This window comes from Natator depressus, chromosome 1 (genome assembly GCF_965152275.1).
Source record: "Natator depressus isolate rNatDep1 chromosome 1, rNatDep2.hap1, whole genome shotgun sequence".
Taxonomy (NCBI): Eukaryota; Metazoa; Chordata; order Testudines; family Cheloniidae; genus Natator; species Natator depressus.
The window spans coordinates 4,651,764-4,662,442 of NC_134234.1; the positions used below are offsets into that span (position 1 = coordinate 4,651,764).

Below are 10,679 nucleotides of genomic sequence, written 5' to 3' on the forward strand. Positions count from 1 at the left end.
CCTTGAGGACCTGCTCCATGATTTTTCCGGGGACTGAGGTGAGGCTGACTGGCCTGTAGTTCCCAGGATCCTCCTTCTTCCCTTTTTTAAAGATTGGCACTACATTAGCCTTTTTCCAGTCATCTGGGACTTCCCCCGTTCGCCACGAGTTTTCAAAGATAATGGCCAATGGCTCTGCAATCACATCCGCCAATTCCTTTAGCACTCTCGGATGCAACTCGTCCGGCCCCATGGACTTGTGCATGTCCAGCTTTTCTAGATAGTCCCTAACCACCTCTTTCTCCACAGAGGGCTGGCCATCTACTCCCCATGTTGCGATGCCCAGCGCAGCAGTCTGGGAGCTGTCCTTGTTAGTGAAGACAGAGGCAAAAAAAGCATTGAGCACATTAGCTTTTTCCACATCCTCTGTCACTAGGTTGCCTCCCTCATTCAGTAAGGGGCCCACACTTTCCTTGGCTTTCTTCTTGTTGCCAACATACCTGAAGAAACCCCTCTTGTTACTCTTGACATCTCTCGCTAGCTGCAGCTCCAGGTGCGATTTGGCCCTCCTGATTTCATTCCTACATGCCCGAGCAATATTTTTATACTCATCCCTGGTCATATGTCCAACCTTCCAGTTCTTGTAAGCTTCTTTTTTATGTTTAAGATCCGCTAGGATTTCACCGTTAAGCCAAGCTGGTCGCCTGCCATATTTACTATTCTTTCGACTCATCGGGATGGTTTGTCCCTGTAACCTCAACAGGGATTCCTTGAAATACAGCCAGCTCTCCTGGACTCCTTTCCCCTTCATGTTAGTCCCCCAGGGGATCCTACCCATCCGTTCCCTGAGGGAGTCGAAGTCTGCTTTCCTGAAGTCCAGGGTCCGTATCCTGGTGCGAACCTTTCTTCCCTGCGTCAGGATCCTGAACTCGACCAACTCATGGTCACTGCCCCCCAGATTCCCATCCACTTTTGCTTCCCCCACTAATTCTTCCCGGTTTGTGAGCAGCAGGTCAAGAAAAGCTCCCCCCAGTTGGCTCCCCTAGCACTTGCACCAGGAAATTGTCCCCTACGCTTTCCAAAAACTTCCTGGATTGTCTATGCACCGCTGTATTGCTCTCCCAGCAGATATCAGGAAAATTAAAGAGATCCACAATGATCTCTTTCTTGAGAGGTAACAGCTAATTTAGACCCCATCATTTTATATAGAGTATATAGCTGGGATTATGCTTTCCAAAGTGCATTCTGTTGCATTTATCAACATTAAATTTCAACTGCCATTTTCTTGCCCAGTCACCCAGTTTTGAGAGATCCTTTTGTATCTCTTCCAAGTCTGCTTCAGTCATTTTGTATCATATGCAAATTTTGCCACCTCACTGTTTACCCCTTTTTCCAGATCATTTATGACTATGTTGATTAGGACTGATCCCAGAACAGACCCCTGGACTATTTACCTCTCTCCATTCTGAAAACTGACCATTTATACCTACCCTTTGTTTCCTATCTTTTAACCAGTTACCAATCCAGGAGAGCACCTTCCTTCTTATCCCATGGCAGCTTACTTTGCTTAAGAGCCTTTGGTGACAGACCTTGTCAAAGGCTTTCTGAAAATCTAAGTACACTCTATCCACTGGATCCCCTTGGTCCACATGCTTGTTGACCCCCTGAAAGAATTCTCCTAGATTGGTGAGGCATGATTTCCCTTGACTAAAACCATGTTGACTCTTCCTCAGAAAATTATGTTCATCTTTTGTGTCTGACAATATTGTTCTTGATTATAGTTTCAACAGTTTGCCCAGTACTGAAGTCAGGTTTACAGGCCTGCTGATTCCCCAACAGGAGCTGCTGATTCCCCAACTTACAGCATGTTTTTAGTAACAACCATACATGACAATCTCATCACTTCCATTGCACTAATGATATACTTCTTTAGATAGAACAATGACTTTCAGCAGATCATAACCTTTTCTCTGAAACCTCACATGGCATGCTTTTATGCAATATCACAATTATATTTAAATGAGGAATATGGTGCTTCCCTGAGGTCTAGAGTGTCCCACTTATGTCTGAGACAAAGCTGGGTGCCGGCAAGAAAGTCTCTCACCAAAAGAAACAAGAGAAGTAACAGAGGTGCAGGCGCATAGACCTAAATATCAAGACCATTGTGCCCTTCCTGCCCTTTCTGTTGAGCACAAAGTCATAGCCCAGGATGACAACGTCTCTTTCCATTGGGGAAAATGTGGCTTCTTTCCAACATAGGAATTGCATCGTGTATCAGACATGTGGTTCAACTTGTCCTGTGTCCTCTCTCTGACAGTGACAGCCCCATTTTCTACAGAAGAAAGTGTAAGAAACCCAGCTGTAGGCGGATGGGGGGATGATCTGACCTTCCTGAGGTTGTCATCCCTAATACCTAAGAGCTAAAGCCTGGCTTGTGCTTTGAGATATGTGGGTGTATAGATTTTGCAAAATATTTATTTAGCAGTATCTTTTGTAACTGGTAGTCTTACTATCCATGTAAATTTCCACACACTTCCTGATTCTTACTTAGCTCATGGCCTCAACTACTTCCGGTGGCAATGAGTTCCTCAGTCTAATTAGGCACTGAGTGCAGAAAGCTTTCTTTTTTATGAGTTTTGAATTTGTCACATTTCATTGTCTTTGAATGTCCTCTTGACTTTGTGTTATGAGACAGGGAGAACACATTCTCGATCTACTCTCTTCCAGTCATTATTTTACAGACTTTTCTCATATCCTCTCTTATTCATCTCTTTTCTAAGTTAACAGTTCCAGTCTTTTCAACCTCTCTCCATATGAGGGTTTCCCCGGCCCCTTGACCATTCTCCTTGCCCTTCCCTGAACTCCTCTAGTTCTGCAATATCCTGTGTGAGAAGCGTGCCCAGTACTACACAGAGAAGTCCAGAGGAGGGTGAAACATTGACTGACTAATCTCATGGCATTATATTTTCTGTAGGATTCCTCCTCCCACTCCTCCTGGATCCCAATGTTTTGCTTAGTTTCTGTCTTTGCTTGCACTGTGATCAGGGTTTGACATACCATGATGCCCAGGTCCCTCTCCTTAGTTCATACAGTGAAATTAGAACCTTGTTAGGTGTTTGAGGACTTCAAGTTTCTTTCTCCATTAGGAATACATGTTTTATTTATTGATGTCGAAGTTCATCTGCCATCATGCTGCCTATTCACCTGGCTTCGTTAACTCCCTGTGAGGACTTCTCTGGACTTGACTATGACCTAATTAATCTGGTGTCATCTGAAAATGTTGCCACCTCACTGCTCACCCCCCTTTCTAGATTGTTAATAACTATAACATATTTACTGTATTATTTGATATAAAGTGTATAATCCCCCTATGATGGGTTGGACACCCAATCTGGGATTCAACCTGATATATTGGGGTTTCACTGAGTCCCTCCTGCTCCACCAGCCTGAATTCCCTCCCCCTGTTTTGCTGAACTAGGATCTCTGGCCTCTTACAACATACACACAGCTGCAGACACAGACTGAAGTCAGGTCTGTGTTCGAGGATTTATCGAACACTCACATGCCCACCGAAATAATACTGTCGTGCACTGTGTAGAAAGATCTGCACAGCGCAAACTCATAAAAATTCACCCACTCCCTCAGTGTGAAAAGAGATATGCATAGATTATCCTCACCCTGATGGAAATTGCACAAACTGGATTTAATAATAAACAAAACAGATTTATTAACTATAAAAGGCAGGTTTTCAGTGATTATAAGGGATAACAAGCAGAACAAAGCAGATTACCTTAGTAAAGATACAAAAACCACAAACTGAGCTTAACACACTCGATAGGTAGGATATGTATTAGCTAATACTCACCCTGAGTGATAAACTGGCTGGTAGATTCTTAAGGCACAAGTTGCCTTGGCTTTCCCAGGTTTCCATAGACAGGCTAAAAAGCCTTCTAGCCTGGGACCATCACTTCCCACAGTCTTTCAGTCTTCAGTCTTTGTTCCTCAGGTGTTTCCTGGTGTGTTGTTGAAGGGAGAGTGAGGTCCTTCAATAATGTCATTTCTCCCCCTTTTATATCTTCTCCCTCCTTGCTGAAAAACTCTTTTGCTGTGACCAGGGTCAAACAGTTTCCATTGTGTAGTGCTATCTCTCAGAGGTTGCTATTATATACACTTCCTGGGGTAATTCTTGTGCTTGTGTGCATTTCCTCAATAAGCCATTAACAGTGTTTGCCCTTTTTGCTGTTGTACCTAAAAGGCTGCTTGTGGGTGTTTTCCACCTCAGGACATGTTTCAGCAACACAGACATAGCCAAACTTAGTAACTTCACACACAATGATACTACATATAATTCAATGATATATGACTGTCCAGCAGATCAAGACTTTTAGAATGACACCTCACAAAGCATACTTTGAATAAGAGTTATCCTAATGATATGACAGTGATGTATATTGGGGTGTTAGGGTGTAACACACCAACTCTCTATTTCTCTTCCTTCGCAGACACCCTGAGCATTTCTGAGCTCGAACAACGCATCTACCACCTCATGGCAGTTTTCAACCTCACCCCCTCTGATCCTTCAACATTCATCCTAATGGGAATCCCTGGCCTGGAAACTGCTCATGCCCTAATTTCCATCCCTTTCTCTATGTCCTACATTATCAGCCTGTTGGGAAATTTCACCGTTCTCTTTGTTGTTGGCAAAGAGCAGACCCTGCACAAGCTGATGTACCTGCTGCTCTGCATGCTGCCGCTCACAGACATCAGCATGTGTACCTCCATTGTACCAAAGGCACTGTGCATATTTTGGTTCAATTTGAAAGGCATTACTGTGGGTGGCTGCCTCACTCAGTCATTCTTCCTTCATGCTGGTGCTATGATGTACTCAGCCGTCCTCATGACAATGGCCTTCGATCGCTACGTTGCCATATGTAACCCTCTGAGATACGCCACCATCCTCACCAATGCACGAATAGCTAAGCTAGGGCTAGTGGGTTTGATATGAGCTGTTCTCGTCGTTATGCCCCTGCCCCTGCTCCTGAGCAGGCTCCCATTCTGTGCCAACCGCATTATTCCCCCATACGTACTGCGAGCACATAGCTGTAGTGAAGATATCATGTGGGGACATCACAGTTAACAGGAGGTATGGCTTGGTGCTAACGTTTGTAGTCATCGTGTTAGACCTGATGCTCATTGCCCTGTCCTGCAGTCTGATCATCAGGGCCCTCCGAAGAATGTCCTCCAAGAAAGCCCACCAGAAAGCTCTCAACACCTGCACAGCCCACATCTGTGTGATGCTGACCTCTTATACTCCCTTCCTCTTCTCCCACCTGACCCACCGCTTCGGTCAGGGCATCGCTCCCCATGTTCACATCATCTTGGCCAACCTCTATTTCCTCGTTCCCCCCATGCTCCACCCTATTATTTATGGGGTCAAATGCAAAGAGCTTTGTGAAAAAGTGGGCAAATACACCTGCAGAATATGATTGCCAGGTGGCACTGACTCTAAACCTGTGTGACAACAGGGGGAAAGGATATCTCCTCATTAATCAAGGGTGCTCTGTCCCCATTTGGATGAGCTCAATATTGTGGAAGTTCAGAGTCTGAGAAGATTCTCACACCTAAAGTCTTATCACTCCATCCCTGTTGCTGATTTCCCTCTCACTGACCATCACCTGACCTCTTTCAGCATCACCCATCATCCTCCAACCCCCCCCACACACACACTGTCAATCAGCTTTTCAGTGACTTCCAGACCTCCGGAATATCCCACAGCCTTCTAATGGCTTTCCATTAATCCCTCTGTGAACAGGGCTCTGGATCAGTTCGGATGAATGGAAGCTATGCTTTCACATAAGCAAAGACAAAGAAAGAAACTACAATGCTGAACTGCTTTATTGTATGTGCAATGATCCAGTGAACAAAATGGACCTGATTTTTCTATTTCTGATCGTTCAGGAAGCCTGGAGGATAAACCAAATGTTTCAGTTGGAAAGTTTTTGAGAACTGGACTGCTGTGTTAAACTATGACAGCCGCTTTGAGTCAAATAACTTATCGCTTTACACAGTTGATTTTGGAGTTGATTTTCTACTGGAGCATTGACAACAGGAATCGTTAGTGTGTATTTTGAAAGACCTCAAAAGTAGGTGTCGAGATTTCATGTTGGAATGTGTGAAACAGGTGAAACAGCTCTTATTCAGGACAACCAAGTTGAGCAGTTTCAGGTTGAAGTTCTCGAACACAGAAGAAAGTCTTCAGAGAACTTGGCTCATTTCCTCTTTTGCTGATTTTGTTACCTGTTAGCAACACTGAAGTAGAAAGGTAGTTTTCTCAGATGAGCTTGATAAAAACAAAACTGCACAACAAGATGCAGGAGGAACTTACAGAAAACCTTCTTCATATTAGGGTGTATATGCAATGACACAAAATCTGTGGTGAAGAGTTTACAGCAACGAAAGAAATGATTGCACTGGTCACTGCTGATGGATGACCAGCAGCAGAAATTTTCTACTTCAGACAAAGACCTCGAGGATGAAAGGTTGCCTTTTAGAGACTAACAGTAAGAAACTAAATCAACACAAAATATGGGCATTGACGACTACAATTGAATGTGTTAGAAATAAATAAAATAAAAATGTCATTTTTTTGCACTACATACATTTTGGGCTACTTTTGGCTTATTTTTAACACAGTCATTCACCATTTTTGTTTGAGACATCTGCCGAACCTCAAATGGGATGCAAGTACTAGTACCTGGCAACCACAAGCCACACCTGGGCTGGAGGTAGAGCAGCAGCACTGAGACACAGCTCGGGGCCTGAAGAGGACCAGAGCCAGGAGCTGGAGCAGCGCAGACCAGCTGCACCTGTAGATACCAGGGCTGAGCTATAGCAGGGAGCTGCGGGGCCAGAGACAGGATAGTGGGTGCCGGATGTGCCACCAGTAACATGGCTGCTGAGCATGATGAATTACTGGGGAGAGCAAGCTGGGGCCATGGGCAGAGGGCCCAGCACAGGGAAACTTTGCTGGAGAGGAGGGCTTTGAAGGCTGGACTCAGAGTGGGGGATGTGAACCTGATGCAGGGGGATGATGCTGGTGTGAAGGTTACCAAGAAGGCCAATGGCATTCTGGGATGTATAAGTAGGGGCATAGTGAGCAGATCGAGGGACGTGATCGTTCCCTTCTATTCGACATTGGTGAGGCCTCATCTGGAGTACTGTGTCCAGTTTTGGGCCCCACACTACAAGAAGGATGTGGATAAATTGGAGAGAGTCCAGCAAAGGGCAACAAAAATGATTAGGGGTCTGGAACACATGACTTATGAGGAGAGGCTGAGAGAACTGGGATTCTTTAGTCTGCAGAAGAGAAGAATGAGGGGGGATTTGATAGCTACTTTCAACTACCTGAGAGGTGGTTCCAGAGAGGATGGTTCTAGACTATTCTCAGTGGTAGAAGATGACAGGACAAGGAGTAATGGTCTCAAGTTGCAGTGGGGGAGGTTTAGGTTGGATATTAGGAAAAACTTTTTCACCAAGAGGGTGGTGAAACACTGGAATGTGTTACCTAGGGAGGTGGTAGAATCTCCTTCCTTAGAAGTTTTTAAGGTCAGGCTTGACAAAGCCCTGGCTGGGATGATTTAAATGGGGATTGGTCCTGCTTTGAGCAGGGGGTTGGACTAGATGACCTCCTGAGGTCCCTTCCAACCCTGATATTCTGTGATTCTATGATTCTAAGGGTCCTGCCACCTGAAGCCTGAGGGAGTGTGGACACTGTCAGAGCAGGTGTCTGACCCCTGGTATCACCCCAGAGCATCCAGGGCTGGGAGGGAGGCCTTTTACGGGTGAGAAACAGATTGGTCTTTTTTCTTACATCCCAGAGACGGATTTTTTGGTGTTCCCCAGGCCCATAGAGTGGGTTTCTTTTTTTCTCATATTTTTTTCCATTTGTTCATTATTTTCCTTACAGTTGCTGTTTAATCAATTGTAAGTGGTTTGAACATAATGCAGTGATCAGCCGGTCAGGGAATTGGCTGGTGCAGAGAGAGTGCTCCAGAGTGGGGACATCCTAGCCCCTGTCCTAAGTGATGACTGTGAGAATGGGGGTCACACACAGGGCTGGTTTTTGAGATGGACAGTTCTGGCTATGTCTCAGGACAAAATACCAAAGGTGATCTGGTTTGATACCTATCACATAACCTGACCTTCTGACCAAGAGCCAGCTGTGCTTACAGAGGCAGGCAACCAGCCAGCCAGGTGAGAGACACACAGCTCTGGAGAGGGCGGACCCAAGCTGGAGCTTCATCAGGCAGGCACTCAGCCCAGTAACTCTTCCAGTCAGAGCAGGGTTGCCCAGGGCTCCCCACTCTCCTGGGACACAGGGCCACCTGCCCTAGAAAAGCCATGCCTGGTGTGAGGCTGGGCTGGAAGAGCCTTCCTATCTGATCCATGGGAAGGGCAGCTGAGGTTGGTGGGGGGGAATGAGGAGACGGGGTTCACATGCCAGGAGATCTGTGTCCAAGCGGGGACATGTAGCCTCCCTGCTATCTAGCTTGTGGCGGGGATGGGCCTGGACTATCGTCCCCAAAGAGCTCCATGCTTGCTCAGGAAAGGGCTTGTTCTTTCCCTGGCACTGCTGGCAGGTAGGAGAGCGCACACCTAGCTCCATACAAAAAGAAGCACCACGCTAACCAAGGGCACTGGAGCCTGCTCCCATCCCTCCCCTGCAGACCAATGATACATGGTAAGTAAAAACATGGAGACCTGGGAGTAGGGTTGGAATTTGGGAGATCATGGGCTGCTATAACAGCGAGAAAGGGGAGACGAGAGAACTGGGGAGGGGATGGGATAAAATCCATATCTTAGATGTCTGTACACTCCCCTTTATGCTATGATCAGCTCCAAGAGTATTCTCCCAGGTTTTCTCAGGAGTGGAAGCTCGACTATGCTCCCAGAGGATCATGATCTATTCCTACCTAGATGATTGTCAACTCACAGACTGCTCCTTCAACAAGGCCTGTCAGGTTGTGCCCAGACTGCTTTAGATTTTTCACGGAACTGGGTCTGCAGATCAGCATCCAAAAATGAAACTTCACCCCGGTACAGAGCCGAGAGTTTATAAGGAACAACCTCAAATCATCACAGGACAAAGCACTTGTGCCTCAGCTCTCGTTCCTCTCCTTGGCCAGGCTCACAGGGACAATGCAAATGATTCCTCAAATATCAGCCAGACACTGCCTCCACCTCCTGGGGCACATGGTGGCCGGCACAGGGGTGATACCTCATGCCAGGCTTCATATGCCACCTCCAGGTGTGGTTCAGTTTGATCTACAGACCCAACAGAGACAGACTAGACACATATCTGGCACTGCCCACCAAACTCAAGAACTCCCTGGGCTGGTGGAAAAACCCAGCATAGCAGATTTAGATGAAATCTCAAGAAAATCTTCCTAACTGTAAGAACAGTAGGACAATGGAGCAGACTGGCTCAGGAGGTTGTGGAAGCTTCTTCACTGGAGGTTTTCAAAAGGCAGATGGAGAGCCATGTGTCCTGGACACAACAAATCCTTCATCTTGGCAGGGGGCTAGACTAGATGACTATTGCACTCCCTTTTAACCCTGGGGCAGAACAAGAGTACCCCAGCTCCTATGGATGGGACCGATATGGGTGGCTGGGGCGGGGGAGATGAGGAAGGCTGAGGAACTCCGGCTGACATTTTCAATGCTCCTCGTCTCCAGAAGCTGCTTTGTATCAAGGGGCCGCACAAGATGAGGAATGAGGACATGCTGAGCTCCGAAACCACACCCATCAATGCTGTGTCGTTTTGGCAGCTGTCTTGCTGGGAACACATTACTCGAGTGAAAGACCAGCACATCCTGAAGTGGTAAAACTGAGGAATGCCACTATAAGGACCGCAATCACATGGGCACCAAAATCTTTGGTGGGGCGACAAGACTGCTACTGTGTAAATATAGAACCCAAACCCATTAAGCATGTTCCCAGAGATCGATCCGGGCAGCACTCAGTTTTCAAGCAGGCTATGTTCCTTTGAGATTTCCCATGAAGATGATGATAATGACTGATGGGATGAATGGCTCCCCAGATACTGTGGCAAAAGGCCTGTTGATCCAGTAATGTGTGTGAGGCTGAGGTCGGACAAACAGAAAGTGCAGATGACCCTTGCTGAACAAGGAAAGTGAGAGGGACATTTTCAGGGGGTCATGTATTGCACATGATGGGTAGTGGGCAAAACACTCTTTCCTTTACCTTTGCTCTGTACCTTGGCTTGCTTTTCTCCTGTGGTACACACCAGAATGCAGTCTTTTTCAGGACATGGATGTATGTCTAATATAAAAACACAAAATTAGATCTCAGTGAGCTCTAGTTCGACCTATATATTACTATGACACACTGTACCCCCAAGCAACACCCTGGCACCCCCATATTTATCAATGTTATCTAATTGCAACGAATCTTATACAAAGTATGTCATGTGAGGTGTCAATGGAAAAGTAGTGGTTGGCTGTAGATGATTATTCTGTTTGTATGCATGTCTCATTTTTGTATCTGAAGTTACAAATATTGACTATGTACCTGTATTTCCAATGTGTATGCTTCTGTGGTAACTCCCACAAGGTAGTCTACCTATAGTCTAGCCAGCATATTGTGAATGGACTATTAAATTTGATGGCCCATCTGTGAA

General features: G+C 46.0%; 1 pseudogene; it reads left to right on the plus strand.

Annotated features, from left to right (window-relative positions):
- The first annotated feature begins 4,489 nt into the window (after positions 1 to 4,489).
- LOC141976371 (olfactory receptor 52P1-like) lies at positions 4,490 to 5,465 on the plus strand (annotated as a pseudogene).
- Positions 5,466 to 10,679: the final 5,214 nt, after the last annotated feature.